Source organism: Hippopotamus amphibius, chromosome 8, assembly GCF_030028045.1.
Source record: "Hippopotamus amphibius kiboko isolate mHipAmp2 chromosome 8, mHipAmp2.hap2, whole genome shotgun sequence".
Lineage (NCBI taxonomy): Eukaryota > Metazoa > Chordata > Mammalia > Artiodactyla > Hippopotamidae > Hippopotamus > Hippopotamus amphibius.
In genome coordinates, this window is record NC_080193.1 from 56,219,037 (window position 1) to 56,237,253 (window position 18,217).

Sequence of the window (18,217 nt, forward strand, 5' to 3'; positions counted from 1 at the left end):
AGAAAAAGGTTTTGACAAAATTCAACACTCATTTATGATAAAAACTCTCCAGAAAATGGACATAGACGGAACCTACCTCAACATAATAAAGGCTGTATATGACAAACCACAGCAAACATTATTCTCAATGGTGAAAAGCTGAAAGCTTTTCCTCTAAGATCAGGAACAAGACAAGGATGCCCAATCTCACTACATTTATTCAACATAGTTTGGGAAGTCCTAGGCATGGCAATCAGAGAAGAAAAAGAAATAAAAGGAATCCAAATTGGAAAAGAAGAAGTAAAACTGTCACTATTTGTAGATGACATGGTACTATACATAGAAAATCCTAAAGATGCTACTGGAAAACTACTAGAGCTCATCAATGAATTTGGTAAAGTTGCAGTATACAAAATTAATACACAAAAATCTGTTCCATTTCTATACACTAACAACAAAAGATAAGCAAGAGAAATTAAAGAAACAATCCCATTTATGACTGCATGAAAAAGAATAAAAATACCTAGGAATAAACCTACCTAAGGAAACAAAAATATTGGGTTGGGGGGAGGGATAAATTGGGAGTTCGGGATGGACATATACACACTACTGTATTTAAAACAGATATCCAACAAGGACCTACTGTGTAGCACAGAGAACCCTACTCAATATTCTGCAATAACCTAAATGGGAAAAGAATTTGAAAAAGAATATATATATGTATAACTGAATCACTTTGCTATACACCTGAAACTAACATGATATAGTAAATCGACTATACTACAATATAAAATAAAAAATTTTTAAAAAAACCAATACTATTATTTTTCTGTGACTACTCTGTTATTTCCAGTATAGCACTTTCTTATTTTCTGACTGGAAGCTTAAACTTTATGCTACCTTATCCCCTCCTTTCTCTGTCTTGGATTCTTTTGAAGTTGCCTTCATACCTTGACTTGAGTCTTCCATGTTTTAATGCTTTTGTTTAGCCTTTTCACCCAGAAACTAATCACTATATTCCTGACTTTGGGACTCTAGCTTCTGTTTCTGACAACTATTTTCTTGGCATGTTGGTTTTGGATCCGCACTACCTGTGAACCATGATTAGCACAGGGATAATATTCATTGGCACCAGCTTGAGCCTCTTCCTCTAACACAGCTACGTTATTTCTACTCTGATATTGCTCAACCATTATTAACTCTTATTTTTGCTCCTTTACCTACTAAAATATTTAATGATCTGGTACTGGAGGATAATAATGGTATGCATTTTTACAATAAACTCTTGAATATATACTTTAAATCAAAGGAATGACTGTCTAATAGTGAAAAAACAGGCATGATGGGAACCAAGCCAACACTACACACTACATGAAGGTTTACAAACTCTCTCTGTGTGGAAATGGCTCTTCACCTGAATCCTATGTCCTCTGTTTCCTTTACTCACTTCCTGGACTAGTTTCCCCTCAGCTCTTCTCCCAATATATGAGACAAACTGAGGACATACATGAGCAACATCTACTTCCTTGGAAATAGTATAATAACATTAAAGCTACCTAAATAAGAACTGAAATCAAATATATATTATTTAGTTTTAATCTTAATGAAAACCTTAAGAGATCTATAAGAAAACTAGAAATCTTCACTGTAGAGCCTAAAACAATTCTTGAAATAAATGGAAAAGAATAAAATCTTAATTTTGGGACATAACCCTGAAACTGTGAAAAAATAAAATTCTACCAAATTAATTTCTAGGATTGTTGTAATTTCAACAAAAAATATAAGTGTGAGTTTTCATAACTTCAAGAGTCTAAAATGTATCTGAATCAATAAACAAGTAAAGACAGCCAATTCTTTTTTTAAAAAAAAAGAAGAGCAACAATGAGAAACTCTATTTGCCTAATCATTACCATGTGGTAATGACTTAATAATTTTACATAGAATGGTGTCAGTGCAAAATTCAACCAGTAGATCAGAACAGAACAAAGTGAACACCCAACTGACATATATTAGTCTATGCAGCATTTGGTATATAGGGACTGATAACATGAATGAACAATGCTTGGTTACACATGGGCATGAGGAACAAGTAAAATTCCCATTTATGTACCCCAAATTCCAGGTGGATTAGGAGTTAAAGTAAATAACAGGACTTCCCTGATGGCACAGTGGTTAAGGATCCACCTGCCAATGCAGGTGACACGGGTTCGATCCCCAGCTCCGGGAAGATCTCACATGCCATGGAGCAGCTAAGCCTATGTGCCACAACTACTGAGCCTGCGCTCTAGAGACCGTGAGCCACAACTATTCAACTTGCATGCCACAACTACTGAAGCCCATGCTGCACAACAAGAGAAACCACCACACTGAGAAGCCCACGCACTGCAACGAAGAGTAGCCCCTGTTTGCCACAACTAGAGAAAGCCTGTGCACGACAATGAAGACTCAACACAGCCAATAAATAAAATAATTAATTTTAAAAAAAGGAGTTAAAGTAAATAATGAAATTCTATCTGAACCAGAAAAAAAATCAATAATTATCCGATCTAAAAATAAGGAAGAACTTTCTAACCATAAAAGTGATGAAAGAAATCATATCCAGAACTATCAATAAATCTGACTACCTGAAAATGAAAAGTTGTTTCATATATAAATTTAAGACAAAGGACACATTGGGAAAAATATCTGAAACATTCATGATAAATGATAGGCTCCATCAATCTATAATATGCTCATACAAATTGATTAAATGAAAAAAATCCTTAAATCGAATAGAAAAATGGTCAATAGCAAGCAATTCTGAGAAAAATATAAATGTCCAATATATATACAAAAAATGCTCAGCTTCACCGATAATACCATAAATATGCATTAAACAGTAGAAAACCATCTCCCACCTGTGAGTGCTAGAGGTAAAAAAAAAAAATTCTCATTCAATACTTGGAAGATGTTAAGTATGAAAACTGGTACACTCTCTGATGGAAAACAATCTGCTCAGGGTGCCATAAAAATTCTTTCTTTTGCTATATTAATTCTATGTCTGAAGACCCATCCTGAAACTATAATCAGATATATATTTGATTTATTATGGCATATCACAGTGTAAGTTTAATGTAAATAAAAGAACTCTAGATGTCCAGCAATCAAGAGAAGACTTACAATTATTATACATCCACACAAAGCATTATATAGTCACTAAATCATGTTTGCAAAGAATATTTGATAATATGCAAAAGTGCTCATAAAGTGTCAAAGGGAAATTAAACACAATACAAAGTGGGATAACAAGGTATAATAACAGTTATAGAATAGTTTAATATGTTAAACTATTATACTATTAAATTATGAAGCTATTAAAATACATAGTTATTATATAATAGGATAAAAGACAGTTTATATATTCAGGGCACTTCCATGTACATCACCCATTTGATTCTTATTTGGCAGGAACGAATGGGAAGCATTACCTGTTTTCTTGGGTTAATGATGATACAGATTCAAAGCTGAAGTTTTATCATCATAGCCTCTGTTCTTATTTCCCCTAATGCTGGTGATGTATACAAAGAAATACTTACAGTAATTACAGGATATGTCAATTTCCTGAAACAGTTCTTGAGTTCCTCATACCATTAAATGAGAGGTAGTATATTTTTTGAGTAGCTAGTATGAGCCAGGCTTTTCCCTGGGCACAGAGACACACTGGCTAACAATAATGAGAGGTTTGCTTCTCTTGTAATGTAACACCAAGGAAAGGAGTAGGAAGACAAATAACTAATACACAAATAAATATCATTCCAGACCTCACTAAGCGATAGGAAGAAATTAAACGGTTTCTTGCTGGAAAATCAGGGTTTGTGGAGTGATGGGAGCAGGGGTTTTATTTGAGTGGTCTGGGAAGACTTCCAGGAGGAGGTTAACAACTTAAGCAGAGACCTGAATGATGAGCATTAGACAGCTATGGGAAGATGGGGAGAAAGGAAGTTCCTGGCAAAGGGAACAGCATGTAGAAGGGCCCTGAGGAAGGAAAGAGTTTAACGAGAAACCCAGTGTATTGATCCGGGTTCTCCAGGGAAAAAAACCAATAGGATAGACACACACACACATGCGCGTGCATGCGAATATACACATACACACATTTATCTGTATCTATATTATATTTTATAAGGAATTTGCCCATGTAATTATGGAAGCTGAGAAGTCCCAAGATGTGCAGGTGGCAAGCTGAAGACCCAGGAGAAACATATTAATCACATCCAGAAACACCCTCACAGACACACCCAGAACAATGTTTGACCAAATGTCTGGGCACCCTGTGGCCCAGTGAAATTGAAGCATGAAATTAACCATCAGACCCAGTGAGTTTGGAGTATGGTGAGCAAGGGGGAGATGGTATGAGATGAGTTTGAAAAAGAATGCTGGGATCAGATCATTCTCGGCTGTGTAGGCAACAGCATAGAATAGATCATAAATAACATGGAACCCGTGTATGTCCTATTGGAAGGCATTTAGAGGAAGCAGAACTAAAACCGACCAGCTGCTTAGAATAAGTAGGATTTACATCAACGGCGAGGTAGGGGAAGAGCATAATGTCAACTAGAACAATAAGATCATGGTGTGAAGCAGATTTATATTATGACTGTCTGATATGAAAGGCCTGTCATTCCTTCAGTTATTGCATTCATGGGAGAGGGAGTGGGGTTGAACTAACTTTTGCCAAATAGTGCTTTTATCTTAATTTTAAGGAAGTTCAGATATAATCAACGTAAAGCTCATTTTTAGAATACCTGTTTTTCCTTTATCACACTACTCTCTGTTTTATGGTATGAAGAGCTCAGGAACAGTTCCAGACACTTGACACACCATCTAAATAAAAAGTATCAAAAATTGTTCACACTTTGTACAGATTATTAAAATTAACAATCAAAAGCTTAACAATAAAAGGCAAATGGGCAATACTGTCCAATCTTCTCAGTCATGTGAGGCTATGATGACTGCAACTGATCGTAAATTCAAGAAAAATAAAATATTTATTGTGAAAGAGTAAATACAAATTTTAAACCTCAGCACTGCATCATAAATGAACAAAAAATTCCATTAGATTTCAATGCTTGGTCAATTTAATTTTGTTGTAGCTAAACCCATCTCTTCCCTGTGAGCAGATTGAAACATAAATGGTATTTATGATGTTTTATAACTATTCATAGTTCAATGTAAAGAAAACATCTGAAAGTGCTTTTTATTTATTTATTTTGAGATAGGTAAAGCTGATAATCTGCAGAAGAAAGAAGCCAGGCTCTTTATTGTGTCTTTCTTGGGTTTTGGTTTTTTGCTTTCTCTTAACATCTCTTTATATGAGGCTGGGGAGGGAGGGGAACTTTGGAAAGTTTGGGATCAATTATTTCCTATTCAACCCACATATTATCTTTCTACCTCCTTTTCCCCTTAACATCTGGATTGACTACCTTGCAGAAATCCACAGCTGGACCAGCTTAGCAGTTGCTTTCTCTGCATCTCTCCCAGTCTGCTATTGGAAGATGCCCCAAGTACCATGAATATAGGATCTTCAACTTTTAGGGCCCCCGGTGCTGTATATAAACCTGAACTTCCCTCATCAGCCTCCTGCCTTTCCCATGCCTTCACTATTTCCCTCAAGACCCCTGCTCAGCACTCTGTGTCACATTTAAGTAAACACGTTTCAATGCTTCTCTGCCTTTGTCACAGAAAATAGTTGTCTTCCTAAGGGTTTCTTCAATTTTTAAAAATTTCCCCTTACCTGCTCTGGTCTTAACAGTCACTAAATTATCCCCACAGCCTCTCATTCCTGCCACACCCCAAACCCCAGTGTAGAAGGGGTTCCTGGTCTCATCTAAACTGCTCTCCCTGTCTCAGCCCTTGCACCTGTTACCTCCCTGCCTAGCCACGTCTAAGCAGATGTGCTTTCCTGTTTATCTCCTTTTTTCTCTATCTTCAACCACTTCCCTGAACATATTTAAATCTCTTTTACTTAAGAAAAACTAGACACCACCAACGAAAATCCAAACATATACCTTCCCTCAATATTAACCAACTGGGGCTTCCCTAATTGTGCAGTGGTTAAGAACTTGCCTGCCATTGCAGGGGACACAGGTTTGAGGCCTGGTGCAGGAAGACCCCACATGCTGAGAGCAACTAAACCCATGTACCACAACTACTGAGCCTGTGCTCTAGAGCTCGTGAGCCACAACTATTGAGCCCACGTGCCACAACTACTGAAGCCCACGCACCTAGAGCCTGTGCTCCGCAACAAGAGAAGCCACCACAATGAGAAGCCCATGCACCGCAATGAAGAGTAGCCCCCAATCTCTGCAACTAGAGAAAGCCCGCAGGCAGCAATGAAGACCCAGTGCAACCAATAAATAAATAAATAAATAAATAAATACATAAATAAATAAATAAATAAATATTAACCAACTGAACCTCTCCTCTTCACAGCCACACTTCTTGGAAGATAAACCCACATTGATTATCTCCACTGCCTCCCTTTCCGGTCTTCCAGTTTGTTCTACTTACTGTTTTCTGGGACTTTCCTCAAAATTTCACCAAAATTGCTCTTGCCAGGGTGGTTAATGCTATCTCACTGAATAGGTCCCAATTCTTCTTCTTTTTTTTTTTTAAACAAAATTCACATTTTATTCAGGATGAAATAAATGATACAAAATTGATTTTCTTCACCAAAAATAACAGCAATATTTTCTGTATTATCCCTAGATAAACCACAAAACACTTATTTCTGTAGGTTTTCTAGGTTTCGCTTGTAAATCAAGATGAGGCAGTAGATCCAGTCATGGAAGAAGACAGAAGAAAACAGACAGATCAGTTGTCAGTATCCATGGCCACTGATCCCGTCTTGACAATGAAACAGATGTGTTCAACATATGCTGATACCTGCCAAAAAGATGATGAAGATGTAGGCTCAGTAAAGGAATGTAAGCAGTAACAACCAGATGTGGAACAACAACGGCAGGCTTTTCCATTCGAACTTTAACTTCATTTGATAAAGACAAACTCTACACTGAAATCTTTGTTTGGCGAGCTCACACATTTCTCTCTACACTCTGAAAATTTTCTTAACTGTCCCTTACAGATTTTTAACAGCATACTTAAAACTCCTACTATTCAAAGGTCAGTCATGAGCTTCACTGTAACATTTTATAAGATGTATTCCTTCCTCCCATACCTCCTTAAAAGTTATTTCTTCAAAGAACTGATAACTCAATGCGTGACCATTGGATCCACAGTAATGAATGTTATGTCTAAAATGACTTAACTAAAACAGTTCCAAAGTGCCATCAGCAGAGATCACACAGAAGTATAACATGGTACCTTCAATGCTATCTTCTGGAAGAACAGTAAGGTCTCCAAAGGATGGGAGTTCAAATAAGCCATTTAAACAGGCAGATTATCAGTGACTAAGGTACTCAATGAGAGGCCTACAGGTCAAGATACTCAGTGATTAAGTGGCCTACATACACCTTACAGCTTTTCCGTAAGATGTTTTCAAATTTCCTATAGAGTTTTTTCAAATATCAAATACAAGAGAAAGCCTATTTTAAAAGTCTCTTAGGTATTTTCAATGGTTTCTGAATTACCTGTAGGAAGCTCTGACTTACTTGTATAGTTTGATATATGTATCCACCATTAAATCCAAATCGTGTTTTATATCAAAATTTATGTTAAGCAAAGCCAAGTTACTTGACCTTTGGTCTGTCAAAGTGTTCCTCAGGTATGCTTTGAGATGCTTTTGCCCATTTTCATAGCGTTCATTCTCAGCCTTCATCACAGGAAGAATACATAGGACCTACAGCGGTGCATAAACATTAGGAAAAAACTTGATGGCTGGCAGATGAAGGGCTTCATAAATAGTGGATGGGAGTTCTATATCTTTGCCTCTGTGTTTCCACTTGATTCTCCAACAACGTAGCTCAGCAGAGACCATGTAGCTCAGCAGAGAGCATGTAGCTCAGCAGAGAGCATTAGGTAAGTCACTTTTGTACATGTCAGCATGGTGCTCCTTGATGTGTTAAATTTGAGCTGTCCCATGACAGAGGGTACCAGAGACAAGCATTTAAGAGCTCCGAGGTGCTGTTCTGAGAATATATCTTTCAGTTCTTGAATAATGTGTTCCACTGTTGGAACACTTAGAGTTTCTTTATAGTAACTCTCAGAGGTTAGCTGAGATTCCAGGTTACTGTGTTGAGCTCTGTGAAATTTCCCTGAGAGTTTCATCTGAATATCAAGTTTGGTTGCCAAATTTGTGGCTTCCTCAAACCAAAATTCATGATAAACTTTGATATTTTCCATCACTTCATTAAATGAATGCAGCACTGCAGTCAAGCTACTTGCTGCAAAGAATACATCAGAGGTTTGCCCCTGAAGATTTTTCCCAAAGGCTCTTGTAAAAGATAGAACATTTTTAAGAACAACAATGGTAACGATGAGATCAAAATCTGTTACTGCAGACAGTACAAATGCTCGGCCAGCTATAGTTATTCCATCTAACATTTGTGTCACTATTTATACCATCTAAATACAAAACAAGTGCTTGTAGGAGGTCCACTAAGATTTCATCATGCCTGCCTGTCCACTGAGAATGGCAAATTTCCTTCAGTTCTTTGCCCCTTTCTTCATTGTTCTGAAAGAGGGCAGAAATGATATTGTCAAGCTCTAAAAGCAGTTGCGGTGATCGATGGAAAAAAGAACAAACTTCCTCAATTGTTCCTAATGCAACAGATACTCCCGTAACAGGCACTGATTTTGCCAGCCACATATTTAAGGCACAGGAAGAACAGAGTGTGTAGGTAGCTTGGGGATATTTCTCTAAAAGTCTAGAAGCAACAACTTTCATTTTGGAAGAAAATCCACTGGACACAATGCAAGCCTGGCCACGACAGTACTCCATGTTTAATTCCCGCTTCTCAGTTATCGTAGTGTGAAATTTCACAGCCAAAATTTCTGCATCGGCTTCATAAGGCAGGAAGCCCACAAATTCCTCTCTCAGGTTATAAGCTTCCTCAACAAACCTCACCAGAACAGGCAGGTGTTCTTCCCCTTCTATGTCCACCACATCGTCAGTGATGATGGGAAAGAAGTGAGAGTCTCTCACGTCCCTGAGGGTTTCTTCCCGAACGCAGCTCTCACAGAACTCCCGCATCTGTTTCTGCTGTGTTTTCGAACAGAACAATGTGCTAACTGTTGTTGTCTCAAAGCGCTTTCTCAGAACCTCTTCACCAGAATTGATCTGGCACTCCAGCAGCGCTTGAATGTTATCAGGAGCAAAGAGACCTTCTGGGATTTCATCAGCTTCATGTCCATCCAGAGGTATGTTTTGTTTTCCCATAAGAATCAAAATTTCAAATAAAGATTTTAAGTATTCTTTGTTTTCCTTCTCTTCAAGGGTTAAAGGTAAAATGTCTCCATCCTGCTCTTCACCCCCTTCTTCTGCACTGGGGTTCTGAGCATTGCTGTTGCTTATTTCCCTATGTTTTGGTGGCTGTTCAGAAGTTTCATCAATTTTTTTTTCTGTTTCAGTGTCCTGATTTCATCATCACTCAATTCTTTTATTCCTTTTCTGTGTCTACTATGCAGATTATTCAAATGGCTGGTAAGATCAGATATTGTTGGTATTGCATCATCTAGAAGAACTGTCCTATAAGGGCTCTCCCAATGACTTCACAAGTATCTGCTTCAACTAATTTTGAGAAATAAAGTAACTCAATCATTCTTTAGTCTTCTGATGCCTCTGCAAAATGTATACTTCTACAGATCATAGAAGTCTCAAAGTGTCTGGCACACAGTCGATAATGTTTATTTAGTTGATCAGGTGTTTTATCTTCTAAGTCTGCTCTCCTACAATTCTCCACCCTCTTCTGGCACCTGGCCGGATCCCGCGGGCACCTGAAGGAAGCCAGGTCCGACTGAGTGCCCTTCCGCGTGCAGCTGGGGGCCGCGCAGAAGTTCGGCGTTGCTGTCCGCCCGCCGGCCGGCCCAGCCCTTCCCTCTCCGCATCCTCAGGGCAGTCCACCCGCCCGTCATCGGGGCCGGGGAAGCGGAGCCAGGCCGGCGCATCACGTGGAGGAGCGGGCGGGCGAGAAGCCGCGAGGGGCCGGAGGGGCGCCGCGATCCGGGGCGGGGGCCGGGCTGGGGACGCAGCTCCACAGTGCTGTGAGCGGTCGGGAGGACGTACCGCCGCCACCGCCGCCGCCACCGGTGCACCTCCCCAGGTTTTTTTTTTTAAAAATCATTTTTCAGCCATGGATACTACTGCTCACATTCTCTTTGCTGACACTTTTTCCCCCCTGAGTTTATATAACACTGTTCCATGGCTTGCCTCCTACCCTGGGAGATCCTTCTCCAGGCCTTCACAGGCTCAAATTTCTCCTTTAACTCTTTAAACGCCCATATGTCACGTTTAAATGTCCATATGTCCGTACATTTCTGCCTTTAGCCCCCTTCTCTTTACATTTGATAAGCTCTCTGGGTGACTCTCTGCTTTCACATAGCACTTTGCCTATTGCTTCCAATTACTATCCACAATCCTGCTGCCCTCTTCAGGTCCAGACCCTTACAACTAAGGTGATCACAGGATTTCATGCCCTGATCTGGGCTCTTTTGAGAGTGCAAAGGAGCACCATCTATAACTTCACTGTGACAAGAGGCAGAGACTAGGACTCACCTTGGCAGACCAAAGTATGTGGTCACAGTACTTAAAATCAACTGACGTTCTTAAAAAACTACACATAGAGCTATCACAGGAGCCAACAATGCCACTCCTAGGTATATATACACAAGGGAACTGAGAACATACTTTCACATAAAAATCTGTATACAAATGTTTACAGCAGCATTTTTCATAAGAGTCAAAAAGTGGAAACAACCCAAAGGTGCATCAATTGATGAATGGATAAACAAAATGTGGTATATCCACATATATATGTGGTATATGACAATGGGATATTATTCAGCCATAAAAAGCAGTGAAGTACCCACACATGCTGCAATATGGATGAACCTTGAAAACATTATGCTAAGAGAAAGAAGCCAGACACAAAGGCTACATAATATATGATTCTATTTATATTAAATATCCACACTAACCAAATGCATAGAGACAGGGAGTCTATTAGTTGTTTTCCAGGGGCTCCAAGTTGGAAAGAATGGGGAGTGACTGCTAATGGGTATGAGATTTCTTTGTGGAACAATGAAAATGTTCTGGAATTAGGCAGTGGCAATGGTTACACAAGTTTGTGAATATACTAAAGACTACTGAATTGTACACGTTAAAAAGGTCAGTTTTATTATATGGGCATTACATCTTAATAAATTTTTTAAAAAAAACCTTGACAAATAGAACTTTCTACCTTGGGGTCGCACATCCAGGTACCAAACTGAATTCCCATTTCTTATCTCACTGAATGGTACCACCCTCCACAGAGACACCAGAGCCTAAACTCTGGGAACCATCTTTTACTCATATCCTCTACCCCTGAATTCAATCAAAGAGCTCTCTTACTTTTACCTTCTTAATCTCGTGTATCTCTTCTCTTCACTGCATAGACACTGTCTCATTTGGGGCCCACATTTTTCACTTCCTTCTTAACACACTGCTATTCATTCACTCAGCAAGTATTCATCAAATGCCTATCATATGACAGACTCTATTCTGAGTACATGTGACACATAATGGAATAAAACATACAAAAATCTGCTTTGGAGAAGCCCACAGTCTGGCAGGCAGAGTATGATACAAACATAAAAGATAATAAATAAGCATATTATTATATGGTAAATTAAAAGGTAGTGATTGCTACAGAATAAAAGAGGGTAAGGGACATCAAGAATGCTGGAGGACTAGGGAGTTGCTATTTAAAATAGGGTGCTTCAAAATCAATGTGATACACCATATTAATAAAGAATAAAAACCATATGATCATCTCAATAAATGCAGAAAAAGCTTTTGACAAAATTCAACACCCATTTACGATAAAAACTCTCCAGAAAGTGGGCATAGAGGGAACGTAACTCAACATAATAAAGGCCATATATGACAAACCCACAGCCAACATCATTCTCAATGGTAAAAAACTGAAAGCATTTCCTCTAAGATCAGGAACAAGACAAGGATGTCCACTCTTACCACTATTATTCAACATAGCTTTGGAAGTCCTAGCTACAGCAATCAGAGAAGAAAAAGAAATAAAAGGAATCTAAACTGGAAAAGAAGAAGTAAAACTGTCACTGTTCACAGATGACATGATACTATACATATAAAATCCTAAAGATACCACCAGAAAACTACTGGAGCTAATCAATGAATTTGGTAAAGTTGCAGAATACAACATTAATGCACAGAAATCTCTTGCATTCCTATACACTAACAACAAAAGATCAGAAAGAGAAATTAAGGAAACAATCCCATTCACCACTGCAACAAAAAGAATAAAATACCTAGGAATAAACCTAGCTAAGGAGGCAAAAGACCTGTACTCAGAAAACGGTAAGACACTGATGAAAGAAATCAAAGATGACACAAACAGATGGAGAGATATACCATGTTCTTGGATTGGAAAAATCAATATTGTGAAAATGACTATACTACCCAAAGCAATCTACAGATTCAGTACAATACCTATCAAATTACCAATGGCATTTTTTATAGAACTACAGCAAAAAATCCTAAAATTTGTATGGAGACACAAAAGACCCTGAATAGCCAAAGCAATCTTGAGAAAAAAAAAACAGAGCTGGAGGAATCAGACTCCCTGATTTCAGAGTATACTACAAACCTACAGTAATCAAGACAATATGGTACTGGCACAAAAACAGAACTATAGATCAATGGAACAGGATAGAATGCCCAGAGATAAACCCATGCACCTATGGTAAACAAATCTATCACAAAGGAAGCAAGGATACAAAATGGAGAAAAGACAGTCTCTTCAATAAGTGGTGCCTGGAAAACTGGACAGCTACATGTAAAAGAATGAAATTAAAACACTCCCTAACACCATACACAAAAATAAACTCAAAATGGATTAAAGACCGAAATGTAAGGCCTAAATAAAACTCTTAGAGGAAAACACAGGAAGAACACTCTCTGACGTAAATCACAGCAAGATCTTTTTTGACCCACCTCCTACAGTAATGCAAATAAAAACAAAAATAAGCAATGAAACTTAAAAGCTTCTGCACAGCAAAGGAAACTATAAACAAGACAAAAAGACAACCCTCAGAATGGGAGAAAATGTTTGCAAATGAATCAACAAAGGATTAATCTCCAAAATATATAAACAGTTCATCCAGCTCAATATCAAAAAAAAAAAAAAAAAAAAAAACCCAATCAAAAAATGGGCAGAAGACCTAAATAGGCATTTCTCCAAAGAAGACATATGGATGGCCAAGAGGCACATGAAAAGCTGCTCAACATCACTCATTATTAGAGAAATGCAAATCAAAACTACAATGAGGTATCACCTCACACCAGTTAGAATGGACATTATCAGAAAATCTACACACAGTAAATGCTGGAGAGGGTGTAGCGAAAAGGGAACCCTCTTGCACTGTTGGTGGGAATGTAAATTGATACAGCCACTATGGGGAACAGTATGGAGGTTCCTTGAAAAACTAAAAATAGAATTACCATATGACCCAGCAATCCCACTACTGGGCATATACACAAAGAAAACCATAATTCAAAAAGACACACGCACTCCAATGTTCATTGTAGCACTATTTACAATAGCCAGGTCATGGAAGCAACCTAAATATCCATCAACAGATGAATGGATAAAGAAGATGTGGTACATATATATTATGGAATATTACTCAGCCATAAAAAGGAATTAAAGTGAGACATTTGTAGAGACAAAAACAGACCTAGTGTCATACAGAGTGAACTAAGAAAGAGAAAAACAAATATCGTATATTAATGCACATATGCAGAATCTAGAAAAATGTTACAGATAAACCAGTTTGCAAGGCAGAAATAGAGACAGAGACGTACAGAACAAAGCGGGGAAAGCAGAGGGTGGGGTTTGGAGTGGGATGAATTGTGAGATTGGGTTGCCATATATACATTACTAATAAGAAAAAAATATCAAAGCGTACACTTTAAATACATGCAGTTTATTGTATGTCAATTATATCTCAATAAAACTTTTTAAAAGAAAAAAAAGATGTATTCAAAAAAATTTTTTTAATAAAATAAAATAGGGTGCTCAAACTAAGCCTGTGCACTACAACTACTGAGCCTACACTCTAGAGCCCACGTGCCACAACTACCGAAGCCCACACGCCTAGAGCCCGTGCTCCACAAAAGAAGCCACCGCAGTGAGAAGCCCGTGCACCACAACAGAGTAGCCCCCACTTGCAGCAACTAGAGAAAGCCCTCATGCGTCAACAAAGACCCGATGCAGCCAAAAATAAATTAAATAAATAAATTTAAAATAAATGTGTGTGTCTGTGTGTGTATTTCTGTTTAAAAATAAAATAAAATAGGGTGCTCAAGGTGGGTCTTATGAAATATTTCCACGTGGGCAAAGACTTAAATGAGGTGAGAGTGTATCTAGAGGAATACTTGGGAATATCTAGAGGAAAAACATTCTCAGAAAAAGAAACAATCAATACAAAATTCTTTGAGGAAGTGCATCTGGAGAATTTAGGGACTGATCAGGAAGGAGGCCAGTATGGCTGAAACAGAGTGAGCAAAGAAGAGAAAATATGTGAGGTTATAGAGGTGATACAGAGGATGTTACGTAGCACTTTAAGTACTACAAGTACTTGACTACAAGTTAGGGACTTTAAGTACCCTGGATATTACTCAGGGTTTTGAGCAAAGAGTGATAAGTTTGAAGAGAACTATTCTAGCACTGAATGCAGATTTTTTAGAGGGCAAGAGTAAAAGCAGAGAGATCCATTAGGAGGCTTTTGAAATAGGTGGTGATGGCTCTGAAGGTAGCCAGATGTAACAGGATTCTAGCCACATGATGACCATAGAACTATAGGATTTACTTATGTATTGGATGTGGGGTGTGAAAGACACAGAAGCCAGGTGGTTCTCATGATTTTTGTCCTGAACAACTAGAAAAATGGAGATGCTTTCCCTTGAGATGGAAAAGGCTATATAGGATAAGACCAGTAGTTCAGTTTTGGACACGTGAAGTTTGAGTGTCTACTAGTTGTCCTAGCGGAAGTCTTGAGAAGGTAGTTGCATATGTGAGGCTGAAGTGTGGGGGAATAAGCTGAGATTTATACTTCTTAGTGAGGTGTTGGCGTATAGGTGGTATAAGTATAAAGAAAATAGAAAAGATGATCAAGGGTGGTGTTCTAGGGCTCCCTAACATAAAGAGTTGGGGAGAAGGCATGGAATCAGCAAAATAAACCAAAAAGCAGCGATAGTGAGGTAGAAACAAGAAAATGTGTGCCCTGGAGGAAAGGTTAAGAGAGGAGATCTAAGAAAATGATTTATGCTATGTATCATTACCAATGCCACTTGGGATGAGGACTGATAACTGGATTTAACAAAATAATTTCTGTGTGGTGGTAGGGCTTAAAGCCCAATCATAGTAGGTTTACAGAAAGAAACTGGAAGGAGAGGAATTGGGTCAGTGAGTAGAGACGACTCTTCTGAAATTTGCTATGAACAGGAGCAGAGAAACACGGCAGTAGTTGGTGGGGAACGTGAGTCGAGAAAAAAATTTTAAGATGGGAAGAATAACAGCAAATTGTATGCTGGTGGAATGATCCATGGGTGGAAAAAAAAATGTCTTGGGAGAGCAAGAGAATTGCTTTGAGTAGGCCAGAGGGAATGGGATCTGGGAATGGGAGGGACTGGTTTAGATGGGAGTCCAGGGAGTTTGTGTGGTGCCAGGCAGGGGGTGTCAGAATGCCCAAACACGGATAGTGGGTAGATATGGTGTTGAGAGTCTATGGGATGTTCTCTTCTGGCTGCCTGCATTTTCTCAGTGAGGTGGGAAGCAAGGTCCACAGCGAAGTAGGAGTTTCTGGGAGGAAGTAGCACTCTGAGGGAAGAGAAGTGATAAAATATCATCTAGGGACGTGGAGGAGTGAATGGACTTAAAGCACGATTGCTGGGCAGCACCAAGGACCCGGAGGAGGTTGCTGGTCAGGAATATGAAATGAGATCTACTGGTGAAACTTGGTGTCTCTCTTGCTAGCCTACTGGCTCCACGTTTGCCTTGTTCACGGTCAGAGCCCTGGTGACTAGGACAGTACCTGGCACGCAGAAGGGATCCCACGCTACTCTGCCACCCATCTAGTCTCACCTCCCTCTCATTCATTTTGCACTCAGCTGTCAGAGAGATTACTCTAAAAACAATGTCAGGGCTTCCTACTTGGCGCAGTGGTTGAGAATCCGCCTGCCAATGCAGGAGACACGGGTTCGATCCCTGCTCCAGGAAGACCTCAAATGCCACAGAGAAACTAAGCCCGTGAGCCACAACTATTGAGCCTGTGCTTTAGAGCCCGTGAGCCACAACTATTGAGCCCATGTGCTGCAACTACTGAAGCCCACATGCCTACAGCCCGTGCTCTGCAACAAGAGAAGCCACGGCAATGAGAAGCCCACGCACCACAATGAAGAGTAGCCCCCACTCACCGCAACTAAAAAGAAAGCCCACGCACAGCAAAGAAGACCCAACACAACCAATAAAATAAATAAATTTATTAATAAATAAAAATAAAAAATAAAAATAAATAAAAACAATGTCATTCCGCTGCTTACATTTTCACACACGGTGGCTTCCCTCAGAACTCAGAGTAAGGTCTTAGCTTTTTATCACAGTGTAGAAGCTCTTCATAGTACGGTTGGTGTCTGGTTAGATGTCAACCTCACCTACTGTGTCCACTCTCACGGCCCACATGCTCAGGCCAGCCACAACAGCTGCTTGGAAGTTCCCATAATGTTCCCTGCTAGCACTCTTAGACGATAGCCTTCAGCTGATTAACTCCTACTAAGATTTTAGGGACTCGGTTCAGAAATCACCTCCTTCAAGGAGCATTTACTGAAATCCTAACACTGCCTGCTCCCAGGCTGTGTTCCATGCCCCTGTGTACCTCAATCATAGAACTACCCACATTGTATTATAATTGTTTCCTCTCTTTGTTCCCCAAAGTATTGTTTGTAAATCTAAGACAGAATGTGATACGTACCTACATCCTAAGTTACTACCACGGTCTCTGGCATATAACAGGTGCTCAAAAGGTGTCTGTGGAATGAAAGGAAAAATTGGAGTTCCTCATGGGTGTCTACTGTCTATACAGGCAGGGACCAGTGAATGTTAACATATACCAGGAAGCTTCAAGGCAGCCATCTTCATCCTTTTCGGATTATTTGCTTAATTTTTTGACTCTTCCCTACTCCTAGGAGTACTTTATGGCATTTACAAGAAAAATTTTACAAGTAAGAGTTGTGATTTATTTAAGATTTGATTTGCAGACAGGTCATCACACTCCTTGACCAATTTTTCAGATCCTGGAGGTAGGTGACTCTGGGCCATGCTCACTCTCTTACACACAATTACCGTGGTGGGCAGGACCGGGGAGGCACACGCTCTGGGGTCCGTTAGACCAGGCTGGATATTCACCCCTTCTCTTTATCTCTTTGAGTCTCCATTTCCTCACTTGCAAGAAGCTTACCCAGAGCAATATTATAAGAATGGCATTTTGCAGCTGAACAATAAATACCCGTTAGCTATTCTCTCTGTGACCTGGGCCTCTCACTGTTAAGGCAGCTGAATAAGGAGTGGTTACAGAGCTGAACCAGACAAACGGTTCCACTTGACAAAATACCTCTTCCCCTATGCTCTGAAATCGGCTCCTTCCCCCTCTTTGGGGCTTAGTTTAAATGTCCTCCCCTTTTCCTGTGACTCCACCTAGATGAGTTCTCGCTACACCTGCCCCCACTCCCTCCAGCTCACCCGACCCCATTCTCCCACTCCAGCTCCTCCTCTGTCATCACAATTCTCCAGCTCCTTCATGGTGCTGATCACTATTTGCAATTCTAGAGTACAAGTCTTATAACTGGCTTGTTCAGGGGTATACCTCCAGTGTCTTGCCCAGAGTCTGGAACACAGCTAATAAGTAATCAATAAATATTGATGAATGGATAGCTTACACTGTATTTTGATCATACCGGCCAACCAATGTGTATTGGATCTTTGGGGAGTTAACACCAGGGAGATGT

At 39.5% G+C, this 18,217-nt stretch overlaps 1 pseudogene; it reads right to left on the bottom strand.

Annotated features, from left to right (window-relative positions):
* Positions 1–7,578: 7,578 nt before the first annotated feature.
* On the bottom strand, positions 7,579–18,011 carry LOC130859165 (52 kDa repressor of the inhibitor of the protein kinase-like; annotated as a pseudogene).
* Between the last annotated feature and the right edge of the window lie 206 nt (positions 18,012–18,217).